Source organism: Pinus tabuliformis, chromosome X, assembly GCF_031772625.1.
Source record: "Pinus tabuliformis cultivar Carrire ecotype Pingquan chromosome X, CPIR1, whole genome shotgun sequence".
In the NCBI taxonomy this organism is placed as follows: Eukaryota; Viridiplantae; Streptophyta; class Pinopsida; order Pinales; family Pinaceae; genus Pinus; species Pinus tabuliformis.
In genome coordinates, this window is record NC_142308.1 from 1,356,067,895 (window position 1) to 1,356,082,590 (window position 14,696).

The 14,696-nt window shown below is 37.5% G+C and overlaps 1 pseudogene; it reads right to left on the reverse strand.

Moving 5' to 3' along the window:
* Positions 1-3,529: 3,529 nt before the first annotated feature.
* LOC149145120 (ABC transporter G family member 35-like) overlaps positions 3,530-14,696 on the reverse strand; it is a 90,776-nt pseudogene continuing 79,609 nt past the window's right edge.

Below are 14,696 nucleotides of genomic sequence, written 5' to 3' on the forward strand. Positions count from 1 at the left end.
ACCAACTCCTAACTAAAAAACTACTTTGGAGATGGTATAAAAAGACCTCAAAGGGAAGGCCTAAGGGAGGAGAGAATAGAGAGAAAGGTTATTATGCTGAGATTTTCCCATTGACCAGGTCTGAAGTCCCTTGTGCCTTCTGCACTTCCCCCATTTTGTACAGGAAACCTTTGTTTCCTTGTGTGTTGATGTTCATCCACCATTTATGACATCATGGAGAGAGTCATGGAAGGAGTTTTGTTAGAGGCTTGAGGCTGGAATGGATCCGGAAGGAAGCTTTGCTTGGAGCCTGCTGAAGGTGACTCAGGTGAACATATTCCTTTTTATGTACTTTATTTGTCTATAATAAAAGAAACACATGTCTTGGTTCCCGAATTGAATCATCTTTATGTCAATGATATTCATGTTTTGAATTCAGGTTTAAATGGTTGTTTGGATTTCATAACTAACTACCTTTCTTTGTAACATGAAGATGGTTTCTTTATAATTTTTTGTCCATGTACTGCTGTGTTCTTTGAATTGTTTGTTTTGTAGGACAAAAGAGAAGAAGGGAACTCCAAGAAGGGTTTGGACCCTAAAGGCCTTCTCAAACATAGGGCTAAAGGTACGTGCCCTTATCATAGAATTTGCTTATAATAACATAATGGCTGTATGAATGCATGTTTCTTTGAATAGACAACTTTCAGTCTGCTAGGGTTTCACCCAAAAAGCCCTAGGGGAGTTTTTCCCTCTACCACTAGAGACAGATTATAATTGCATACTAGTTCAACCAACATTCCATTTTTATAAAAAAGGAGGGAATAGGCCTACAACTAACCTAGTTTTCAAGCAGACCCCTTGCATAACTATGCCAACAAGCTAGTTTTCACGGTTATGCAATTATTATTTTTTCTTTCTTTTTATTTTTCTGTTTTTTCCCCTTTTTTCTCTTATATTTATATTTACTTTTATTTTATTATTTTATTATAAGGGAAAATATATCATAAAATACTCACATTAGGTTGAGTATCAAATTTGCATACTATTTTCAAGTCTTCTTGTTTATCAATGTACTTAATGAATTCTTCCCTGGTAATGGGGATGCTAATACAACCTGACTCTATGACCATTTACCATGAAATTAGTCCCATTATCGTCAATTATTTTGATTTCAACAACTCCATTGTTGAAGGATCTGACCACCTCATATGGTCCCAACTAGTGGGTGTGAAACATATCTTTAAAAATCTTAAATTTTTAGTAAAAGAGAAGTACCTAATCAACTGGCTGAAATTTATTTCTCTTCATCATTTTGTCATGCCACTTGTTGTGTTGCTATTGGATCAAAGTATTCTACTTAATTTCATCTCTTCTCATCTCATCCAATTCATTTAGCTGCAAGAGACATTTTTTTTTCCTTAGAAAGGTCTAGACCCAAATGAACCACAATCCTATAAGTCTTGATCTGGAACTTGATTAGTAATAAGACTTGATTCCCATCAACTAGTTCATATGGTATATGAATGGTGTTGTTCCTCTAGGTAGTCATATATGCCCATAAAGCCTTTGGTAACATTTTTCACAATCCTTTTTGTTCATATTGACCATTTTGGTAAGGATCATTCCAATCACTTTGCTTGTGGACTCCACTTAGCCATTGGCCTGCGTATTATAAGGAGGTGATTTGTTGTGGTGAATCCTATACTACTCCATAATTCCCTTCACAAGGTTAGAAGTAAACTATGTTGCATTATCAATACTAGTTCCCTAGGCACACCAAATCTCACAAAAATATCTTCAAATAGAAAATTAATGATAGAGTTTTGAGTAGCATATAAAGAAACTTGAGCCTCTATCTACTTGGTAACAAAATTAGTGCAAACAAGAATATACATTTTATTTAAAGATGGAGGTGAAATTGGTCCTATAAAATCAATTTCCCATTTTTCTAAAGGTTCAATATTCACTTCTAGACATAAGGGGATTTCAGCAGCTTGCACGGGGTTTCCCATCTGATGATATCTCTCACAGTTGCTAACATTTATTTTGGCATTGTTAAAAAGGGATTTCCAAAAGTATCCTGCATGAGGTACTTTGTATGTTTTTCTCTTGTCACCAAAGTGGCCCCAACATGGTTCATCATGGGCTTCCTTGGGGATGTTAAACATGTCTTCCGTCATGTTTTTCCTCTGAACAAATAATAAGCTATGTCTGCAAACCATGGAGAATTAGTAGACATAACAAACAAATTCTAATTTGGAAATGAATCATTAGTAGGAACAATTTTACCTAGATTATTAAGCCTAGTTAAAAAATCAGCTACAATATTCTATTTACCAGGCCTATAAGTTAAGGTAATGTTAAATTCCTGGATCAATAATAAACACCTAGTAATTCGCCCACTAGTCAAAGGTTTATTCATTGATTGTTTAATTGCAGAATGATTAGTGTGAAAGAAAACTTCATATCTAGTAATCTATTGTCTGAATTTATTAATGGTGAAGACTACAACTAGAAATTATTTTTACATTACCGTATAATTCAACTCAGCAGGGCATAAGTTTTTACTAAAAAAATAGATGGCATAGGATGCTTGATTTTCTTCTTGGCCCAAAGCCACACCAATAGTAGTCTTCGAGGCATTGAAGGAGATATGGAATGGAAGGGAGCAATCATGTCACCTTAGGACTAGTGTCCTTACTAATTTCCCGTTCAAGTCCTCAAAGGATCGTTGGCAAGATTCAATCAAGGAGAAATCAATGTCCTTATCTATCAAAAAAAAAAGAGAGGATAGGTTATCCTAGAGAAGTTATCAATGAACCTTAAGTAGTATCCCGCATGACTTAGAAAAACCCCTCACTTACCTTTGTGTTTTAGGTACTGGTAGGTGTGCGATAAATTTTATTTTAGTTGGATCTACCTATATACCCTTGTTGGAAATAAGATGATAAAGGACCACACCTACTTTGCACATTAATCTACACTTCTTCTCACTCAAATCAAGGTGGGCCTCTTGGAACCTAGTCAACACTTTCTCTAAATTTTGGATGGCTTCCTAAAACCAATCACCAAATACAGAAAAATTGCCCATATAAATTTCCATGCACTCCAGGTCAGTGAGGGGCATGACATAGTCCAAAGGGGAGCACTTGATAAGCTAATGTCCCCTATGGATAAGTGAAAGTGGTATTTTCCTCATCCTCTAATGTGATTTGTATTTGGTTATAACTACTGAAACCATGGAAAAAAAGTACTTTTTACTCACGAGGGTATCTAGTACTTGGTCAATGAAGGGAAGTGTAAAGTAGTCTTTGAGTGTGGATTTATTCCATTCTCGATAATTAATACAAATCTACCACCTCCCATCCCTTTTTGGGACCACTACCAATAGGGAGACCAATTGTATGTGAGATATAGGATACATGAAGTCAGTGTCCAAGAGTGTTTGAAGCTCTTATTTAACAATATCTTAGAGCATATGGTTTATTCACCTTTGGGGCTATCGAACAGGTTGGGAACCCTCCTAAATATAAATGTGATGAATACAAGTTTAAGGAGGAATGCCCTTCATGTCCGCATAGCTCCAAGAAAATGCATTAAGGTGATCTTGCAATAATTTTGCAAGTTGATCTTGCTGAGATGGGTCAAGCTCTGAACTAATATGTAAGTATTTTCCTAAAATCACCTCAATAAGTGCAGTGTTAGGCTCATGAATTTCTGTGGTAAATATCAAGTTTTGTAGAAGTGGCAAGGATTGTGGACCACAACGTTCTGGGAAACTTGGACTGAATATCTGATGAAGCAGTTCAAAGTCCTACATAGTATCCAACATACTAAATAGTCATCAGTCTAACTCCCCTCAATACACTCATCATACTGATGGATCTAGTTTATCATAGAGAGATCTTGAGTTTCCTTGTCACTATTATCAACATCTAAGCACAAAGTATCACAAATCTCCTCGATAGATATGGTGGGAGGATACAAGGTGACCTTCTTCATAAAGTCCCCATGCATAATAAACATGTCACCAGAGTGACAACCAATGTAAGCATTAGCCTTGGCAATCCATGGCCATCCCAGAATCAATGGATCTCCCCCACAATAAATTTTGGGTTGTAGGACAAAAGAGTATGCACATTATTCCCATGAATCTATCGAGATCATCACGTCATTTACTACCCCCTATTGTTTAATCTTTTATCAGTCAACTAATTTTAACCCAGTGGGATTTGAATGTATTTGAGTTAGCCTAAGCTACTCCATAGTATGCCTGGTCATCACATGGATTACCACTCCAAGGTCAATCAAAACGTTGGGGACTAGGGTGCCACCAATTTGTACAGAGACAACTGGATTTATAGGATCAATGTATTTATCTACAAAAGAATGTCACGTCATCAAATTCACTGCCTTACTGATAAACTAGATAGTATGGGGTTCTTCTCTCTTCATTTTTTGCCTTCTAATACATATATCCTTAATAATTTTCACATAAATGGAGATCTCTTTTAAAGCCTTAAGGAGAAGAATCTTAATACAAATATTCCTCATCTCAGTAGACATGTCAAAATCAGAGGGAGGAATGAATTTCTCCAAAACCAACCCCTTTGGATATGGAGGTGGGTTTGAAGAACATGGTAGGGAATCTAAGTTTATGGGAATAGGTTTTACCCTAGTGTCATATTTTGTATGATTAGGAGTTTCCTCCTCCTCATGTCTCTCCTTGATGACAACAGATGGGGGTTTTTTCTTTTGTGGTTCAATCACCTTTCTCGATCTCAGTTGAAGGTCATAAACCCAAAATGGTGTGATATGATAAGTGGGGAAAGGGTGTGGCTCAGGAGAATGAATCTATTGTACCACCTTATTATTTGGATTGGGTATCAGTTGTGTGGGCAACTGAGGTGGCCTAAAAGGTGGTGGTAATGGCAATGGAGGTAGCATAGGTTGCACCTGTTGTGGAAGGGAAGCTGGTAATAAAGTTTGTGTTCGAAATAATACTGAGAGGGGGGGGGTGAATCAGTGTTATCAAATTCTTTTCAATTTATACAAATATTTGCAGATCTAACTAATGAAACTTGTGTATACCTTCCAGACTTATAATTTAATATATTATTCAGATGTTGATCATTAATCTGTGAGCCAGAACCATATAATAGTAAACATGAACAAGAAAAATAGATAGGCACACCAAAGAACACAAGATATAAGGTGGAAACCCAATGTGGCTGAAAACCACCTGCTGCAATATGTCTCTATCTTCTTTCAATTAGAAACTTCTTTTTACAATGATTTTGTACTGGTGCAGTCTCATACTAGCACGCAAGCTTCAACCTGCGGAAGGCTACAACCTTCTCTTTTCTTCCAGGGACCACGTTTCATAAATTTTTGGATTGGATCCATGAATATCAATCAAACATCAAATAGATCTGCAATCAATCAACTTCCTTGTACAAATACTGAATCAATAACTTCTCAACACACAGCAACCAGACACCAATTTAGAACCCTGAACACAATAGTAATAGATAGAAACAGCTAAAACATATTTCAAGAAAAGTCTGCAACTTCACCAATAGAAACCTTCGGGTATTCGCACCCTCTCTGTGTGAAACCTATGGATCTTCACACCTGCGCCATGCCAAGCCTGCTGATCTCCGCTCCTGCGCCGTGTCTGGCCTGCGGTTCTCCACACCTGCACCTTGTCTGTCCTGCGGTTCTCCGCACCTGCGTCCTATCTGGCCTGTAGTTCTTCGCTCCTGCACCGTTTCTGCTATGCAGGTCTCCGCACCTGGGCTGTGTCGCACCTGCCGTCCTGTGAGTATAGATACTTTATCAAACTTCAAGTATACCCCAGACCATCAGATTTACAAATCTGATCATGCGCCACAGAGATCTTGACCCATCAGTAGATCTATCTTCTAATGCTCAAGTTTCTCCTTGATTCAGGTCCAACTATAACTCACCAACTGATCACCAGTACTTCAGATCTTGCTCTTCTTAAGATATTCAACACATGAGTGCACAGCCAAATGATCTCCTTTCCTTTTTATAGGCTAGGTCTTACTCAAACTATGGTCGAAAACCATAGAGATCCAATACTAGGGACCCAAAACCTGGGTTCAATACTTTAGAAGCAAAACCACGGACCAAAACCAGATCAAAATTTTGGACTAAATACCATGGACCAACCATAAGATTTCCCACTTGTGCGCGTTTTTCTTTGCACGAAAGTGCATGTACTTTACGACCACACTTTTTGTTCGGTACACCTGCGGATATGTCCGCATCTTTTGTTCAATGCGCCTACGTACATCCATGGCTTCATAACAGGAACCTACGGGTATCTCATTTTCTTATATTTTGAGATCCTAAACTTGTGATTTGCAATTTTGAGTGAGTTGCCATCAAGGACAACACTTATGCCATCGAGCCAAACCTATGTCATAATGCCAACAATCTCCCCCTTTGGACTTGATGGCAACCCAAAGTCACTCAAAGTCTTTTCTCCCCCTTTGACATCAAGGGCAAAGGGCTATGCTCCCTCTGAGTACATGCTGAAATCTCTGCTCGGCTGTGCTGTCCAAGCTCCCCCTGACATATAGGCAAGATCTGCAAGAAGATGATCTACAAAAGAAATATGACTTTATACATCATAACTGACCTTCCTATCACCAAAGACTCATACATACGACTCCCATAGGCATATGACATTATCCATCCCAGGCATAGTGGGGCAACCAAGATAGGTCGTTACATGACCTTGACAAAAGAAAGATAGAGACAAAATATCAGCAACATCTGTCAAGCACTATTCAAATCAGTATCCATGTTCTCCTTCTTCACTTGCTCCTCCTGAAATCAAGACAACCGAAGAATTGAACCAAGATCTTCTATGATAATGCCAAAAAGGCATTATTAGAAGAATATATGCTCCCCCTGAACATGTGCCAGATTGTCTCTGACAGACCCATATCAGACTCTTCATCCATGCTTTTATTCAAGTCGAATGTACCCACATAAACCAGCATATGTACGCGTATACCCCATATGAAACTCGTGTACAACCAACAATCTCTGAAACAGACAAGATTCAACAACAAGATGATGCATCAAATACCCCCAGCTTTTGTCTGAGGTATTCAAAGGTCTCCCTAGGTAGTGGTTTGGTGAGAATATCAGCAACTTGTTCCTTGGAGGGAACATACTCCAATTTGACCTTTTGTTCAAGCACTTGTTCTCGGAGAAAGTGATACTCGATTGGTATGTGCTTAAACTTTGAATGCATGACAGGATTCTTTGAAATACTGATTGCACTTGTATTGTCACAGAAAATAGAGATAGGTGGAGTGCAGGTGATTTGAAGATCTTGCAATGTTTGCATCATCCAAAGGAGTTGTGTGCAGCAAGATGCAGCAGCTACATATTCTACTTTAGCTGTAGATAATGCAATAGAGCTTTATTTCTTGCTGAACCAAGATACTAATCTAGGACCCATGAAGAATGCACCACCACTAGTGCTTTTCCTGTCATCCATGCTTCCTGCCCAATCTGCATCTGTGTATGCATGAAGTGTGAGATCTTTACCTCTAGGATACCATAAGCCATAGTTTTGAGTTCCTTGAAGATACTTGAAAATTCTCTTAACTGCCTGAAGATGAGTTTCTTTTGGATTTGCCTGAAACCTTCTAATTATTCTCGCTGCATGCATAATGTCTGGTCAGGTACCTATTAGATAGAGCAGACTACCAATCATGGATCTATAGGTTGGTTGATGTACTGCTGTCGATTCGTCATTTGCGATGAGGCTGCATCCTGTCACCATAGGGGTACACACTGGTTTCAAATCCTCTATCCCAAATTTCTTCAAGATCTGCTTGAGATACTTGGTTTGTGATAGAAAAATATCGTCTTTATTTTGTTGGACTTGTAAACCAAGAAAATATGTGAGCTCACCATCATGGACATTTCAAACTCCTTTTGCATCACTTAGGGAAAATTTTGACTCATGTCTTCTTCATTGCTGCCAAAGATGATATCATCAACATACACAACAAGTATTGGCAACTTTTCATTGTCAACCTTTATATATAGATTGCTATCATTTGATCCTTTTATAAAGCCTTGTTGATGGAGGTACTTATCCAACTGATAATACCATGCCCTAGGAGCCTGTTTAAGACCATAGAGAGCCTTTTTGAGTCTGCATACAAGTTTTGGATCATTTCCAAGAATAAACCCATCTGGTTGTTCAATATATACTTCTTCCTCCAAGTCTCCATTCAGGAAAGCAGACTTCACGTCCATTTGAAATACTTTGAACTTCTGAAAGCTAGACAGAGCAAGGAACATCCTTATAGCCTCAAGTCTGGCAACTGGTGCAAATTTTTCTTCAAAGTCTATGCCTTCTTGTTGCACATACCCTTTACAAACAAGTCTTGCCTTGTTTCAAACCACATACCCATTTTCATTCAGCTTATTTTTTAAGATCCATTTTGTCCCTATGACATTCTTATCTTTTGGTCTAGGAACCAACTCCCAAGTATTATTCTTTTCAATCTGCTCGAGTTCTTCCTCCATGGCCTTGACCCAACATTCATCTTTGCAAGCCTCTCTTACATTCTGTGGTTCACTGGAGGAGAGCAATGCTAGATAACTTGAAGCTTCTGAAATGGTTCTCCTTCTTTGTACACCTACCTCTTTCTGCCCCAAAATTTGAGATTCCCAATGATTCTCTTAAACGTATCTGGATGGAGTCTTTTCTTCTATCCTTATCTATTCTTCTGGTGCCTCATGGGTTTTCTCTTCATCATGAATCTAATTTGATGCTGACGGATAGTCTTCGCCATCTTCGAAATCTTCAGATTTTACCTGCCTAGGAGTGTTTCCTTCTTCATCAACCACCACATCAATGCTTTCAACAATTTTACCAAGTATTTTATTATAACATTTGTAAGCTTTGCTGTGGGGATAGTAGCCAAGTAAGATGCCTTCATCTGCTCTAGGTTCAAACATGCCAAGATTTTCATCAGTGCTTTTAATGTAGCATTTGCTTCCAAAAATTTTGAAGTATTTTACCATGGGAGTATTACCATACCAAAGTTCATGAGTAGTCTAAGTGTTGTTTACTCAAACATTTGTCTTGTTGAGAATAGTAACAGCGGAAAATGCGACTTCACCCCAGAAGGTTGCAGGAGTTCCAGACTCATCAATCATAGCACGAGCCATTTGTTGAACTATTTTGTTCATCCTTTCCACAACTCCATTCTGCTGAGGAGTCCTTGTAGCAGAAAATTCCCTTCTTATTCCATGTTCCTCACAAAAATCGAAAAATTCATCTGAGGTAAATTCCCCTCCTCTATCAGATTTGAGGCATTTGATTCTGCAATCTGATTGGTTTTCAACCAAAGTTTTGAATGACTTGAACTTTGCGAAAGCTTCATCTTTATACTTCATGAGTCTTATCCAACACATCCTTGAAAAGTCGTTAATGAACAATATGAAATACTCTTCTCCTCGAGGTGACCTCTTCCTAGTTGGACCACATATATCGGTGTGGACAAGTTCAAGTGGCCTGTTGGTTGATGCTTCCTTCTCAGGGAAATTAGTTCTGGTTTGCTTATGAAATTGACATGATTTGCATATTGTATTGTCTGGAATTATGATGTCAAGAAGATCACGAACTGCTTGATATTTTCATGCTTCCCTTATCTGAGAGAAGCTAATATGCCCCAGTCTTCTGTGCCATAGCCAGTGTTCATCATTCTTGCTTAAATAGCATTGTTGTTGTTCTCCCTTGAGTATATATAAGTTATTAGGAGTTCTTATGCCTCTGATCATTGTCTTTCTTGTATCAAGCTCATGAGCAACACAACCATTTGATCAAAATATTACCTCAATTCCTTGATCACACATCTGACTAACACTCAATAGATTATGCTTTAAGCCATCAACATACATAACATTTCCAGCCTTGACCTTTTCTTTCAAACAAACAGAACCTTTACCTTTTATGAATGTAGGGGTGTCATTTCCAAATGAGACCTTCTTTTCTTTTTCTAAGGCACTATATGACTGAAGTTTTTCTTTGTTACCTGTCATATGTTTCGAGCATCCACTATCGATGTACCATTAATTTTCCTGTCCTTCCACATATAAGGCTATCCCACATCTTTCTGGTTATGTTTCTTTCTTTTTCCATATTTTGGAATTCAATGAAGCTTGTTATTTCTGAGTTGTTTGCTGAAAACTGCTTCTGCATTCAGAATCTTCATGACTGAAGTTGTTACAAATAGAACATTCTATTTCATTTTCAAGAGATGAGAAGTTATTGTAGGTTCTTTTCATACTCCTTTGTTTTTGAGTTTCCCTAGTCATGATGGTCTTGTAGGCAACACAATGAGCAGCTTTATGGCCAAAGTTATGATGTGAGAAACATTGGCCATTGAAGAAATTCCTGCGATTATCAAATCTACCAACCATATGATTGTAGTTTCCATCCATTCTTGAGCCAAATTGAGAATGAGTTACCTGTGGTTGTTTGAAGCTTTTGTTCATCCTTGAAGTAGATTTCCCCCGAGAAAATTGTCCCTAATTTACCTGATGATATGCATTATGATTTTGATGTCGATTGTTAGCTTGTTCACTTCTCCTTGCTGCATTAAGATAACTTTTGGAGGTGGATGGCTTCTGCACTTGCTTATGAGCTTGAGATGCTTTTTCGGAATACCCGAGACCTGTCTTGATTAGAGGAGAACACTGCACATTGATAATCTCATCTAGAGTTTCAGATCCTTTAGCAAATATGAGATTAAGGGCTTTTGTTTTCTCAATTTCTTTTCTAAGTCCTGCAATTTCACATTCTAACTTTTCATCGTGTTTATCCTTTTCGGCAAGTTGGAATGTTAGAGTATCTATAATCATATTTTTTTCTTCTAAACAAACTTTAAGTTTAGAAATTTCTTCATAAAGACCTTCTTCATTTGTAGCATCGAAGAAATCATCATCTTCAAAAGCCATCAAAAGTCTATCATCATTACCTTATTCATCTTCATCACTCTTTGATAATCCATCATTGTCTTCATGCGTGTAATAGCTTTTCTTTTTTACCTTCTGTTTTCTATTCCATCTAACAGGTTCCTTACCTTTGTCCATTTTATCTTTATGACGACATTTTTCAGCATAATGACCGAATCTTCCACAAGTAAAGCATTTGAAAGGTAGCTTACCTCTGAATCTTCCAAATCCTTGTTGAAGGTTCTTGACAAAATTTGATTCTTCCTCATATTTTGTCATATGTCCTGACTCATAGTAATCTCCTTTTCCTGAAGCCTTGAATATAGCTTCTCTCCTATCTGATGGTCCTCCTTTTCTCATTTCGTAAGTAGTTAGAATTCCGTGCAGCTATGACATGGTAAGGCTATGTAGATTCTGCTTTTTGTCTATGGCAGAAAATTTTGAATCAAACTTAGGAGACAAATATCTTATAACCTTTTCAACCAAAACAACTTCTTTAATTTCTTCACCCAAGTTTTTCATACAATTTACGATCTCATCTATATGTAGGAAATAGCTAGCCACACTTTCATCATTATGCATTCTGAGACTTTCATATTGAATTCTAAGGGTTTGTAATTCTTCTCGTTTTACTTGTTCATCTCCTTCATAGCTCAGAACGATCTTGTTCCATATTTCTTTTGCGCTTTTGAGCTGCATAACTTTGACGACTTTTGATTGAGATAGACTTCCTAATAGAGCATTGATAGCTTTTGCATTTGTTTCATACTGCTTCTTACCAGCTGCATCTGTAGGAGTTGTTGATGGAAATGTGTATCCTATTTCCACAATATCCCAAACTTTTGTACCAAGAGATTGAAGACAGGTAGTGATTCTTACCTTCCAATAGACGAAGTTGCTTCCATCAAAAATCGGTGGCCTGATAGATGCTTCCTTTTCGTAGTTTCTAATGATGATAGATCTTCCTTCAAGTGATCAAGTTTTTCTTGAAGGACCTCCTCCAATACCAATTGTTGGAAATAATACTGAGAGGAGGGGGGGGTGAATCAGTATTATCAAATTCTTTTCAATTTATACAAATATTTGCAGATCTAACTAATGAAACTTGCGTATACCTTCCAGAATTATAATTTAATATATTCTTCAGATGTTGATCATTAATCTGTTAGTCAGAACCATATAATAATAAACAAGAACAAGAAAAATAGATAGTCACACCAAAGAACACAAGATATAAGGTGGAAACCCAATGTGGCTGAAAACCACCTGCTGCAATATGTCTATATCTTCTTTCAATTAGAAACTTCTTTTTGCAATGATTCTGTACTGGTGCAGTCTTATACCAGCACGCAGGCTTCAACCTACAGAAGGCTGCAACCTTCTGTTTTCTTCCAGGGACCACGTTTCATAAATTTTCAGACTGGATCCATGAATATCAATCAAACATCAAATAGATCTGCAATCAATCAACTTCCTTGTACAAATACTAAATCAATAACTACTCAACAAAAAGCAACTAGACACCAATTCAGAACCCTGAACACAGTAGTAATAGACAAAAACAGCTAAAACATATTTCAAGAAAAGTCTGCAACTTCACCAATAGAAACCTACGGATATCCACAACCTCTCTGTGTGAAACCTGTGGATCTTCGCACCTCCGCCGTGCCAAGCCTGCAGATCTCCACTCCTGCACCGTGTCTGGCCTGCGGTTCTCCACACCTACACCTTTTCTGTCTTGTGGTTCTTCGCAATTGTGTCCTGTCTAGCCTGCGGTTCTCCGCTTCTGCACCATTTCTGCTATGCGGGTCTCCGCACCTCTGATGTGTCGCACCTGCGGTCCTGTGAGTATAGATACTTTATCAGACTTCAAGTATACCCCAGACCATCAAATTTATAGATCTGATCATGCGCCACAGAGATCTCGACCCATCAGTAGATCTGTCTTCTAATGCTCAGGTTTCTCCTTGATTCAAGTCCAACTATAACTCACCAACTGATCACCAGTACTTCAAATCTTTCTCTTCTTAAGATATTCAACACATGAGTGCATAGCTAAATGATCTCCTTCCTTTTTATAGACTAGGCCTTACTCAAACCATGGTCCAAAACCATAGAGATCCAATACTAGGGACCCAAAACCTGGGTTCAATACTTTAGAAGAAAAACCACGGACCAAAACCATAGGATCAAAATGTCGGACTAAATACCATGAACCAACCATAAGATTTCCCACATGTGCATGTTTTTCTCTGCATGAAAGTGCATGTACTTTACGACCACACTTTTTGTTTAGTACACTTGTGGATATGTCTGCATCTTTTGTTCGACAAGCTTGCGTACATCCATGGCTTCATAAATAGGAACCTGCGGGTATCTCATTTTCTTCTATTTTGAGATCCTGAACTTGTGATCTGCAATTTTGAGCGAGTTGCCATCAAGGACAACACTTATGCCATCGAGCCAAACCTATGTCATAATTCCATAAATTTGAGCCCATGAAAAATATTAATATGGTGTATAATATGATGGATACGATGCCACTGGGTGAAAATTGAGGCTATAAATGCCCCCTCCACCCTTGTTGTCAAGGGGGAGATTGACAAAACTATTGTGAGTACCCTAGTTTCCATTGATGAGAAAAGTTCCAATATTGATATGGGTGTTGTAACTGATAATGAAAATTAGGAAAATAAGGTTCATGTTCCTAATGCGTACCTATACCTACATGTTTCCAATTCTTCTTCATTCCGATGGCATGCAACGATTCACGTACTGAATTCTCCCCTTCAAATAATGCTTTCAATATTGGTATACTAAGAGAATTCTTCTATAGTTTGGTTTTTACCTAAACACACAACATAGCTTTTGATAACATGGACATCTACAATACATTCATGTAAAGGGTGTTTTTTCCTACATTTTGGACAAAAAATGGACAAGGCAACTTGTTCATCTTCTAATTTTCTTTGAAATTTTACATAATCTATCTACCTACTAGAAGTATTCATTAATTTAATTTTCATATCATCCATTTTATGTTCAAGTTGCATTCTAACAACATGTTTTCTTGAATAAACATTATTCAAACCACTTCTTAATCCCCTACCAGTTCTAGAATGATTACGTGAATATTTTCTGCAAAGATCACAAATGTCATCAAACGTTAATTGAGAAATATCTCCCTGTGCTAACAAATTTAAAATATTCATAAATTCATCCAAAATTCCTCTTAAAAACAAAGTCCTAGTAGTACTAGGATCCAATTTATGCTTGTACCTTTGGATAATATCTAAAAATATCTCGAGATAATCCTCTAAACTTTCTTTTCGTACAACACAATTGTTAAAATCTCATCTTGTATTTCAAGTGTTTTACATTACTCTTTATATTTCCCTAGAAAATATCTCCTCATTTGATTTGAAGTATCTATAGTGCTTCCCCCCAACCCCATAAAACAATGCAAAGCAAAATCATTAAGGGTTATGGAAAAGAGTTTTAATTTCAAGGCATCTATGGAATAATTGGAACATCTGCACAAAGACTTAAAATCAAACAAAAGGCATCAAGATCTTCAAGCACCTTACCATGAATGTCGAGGAGAAATGAAGTTGGAATGTTTTTCATCTTCACATTAGCATTAGTGTAGACAACTAGGAATTCAAAAGTGAGTTCCCCTTGATTATTCCTTCTAGCTC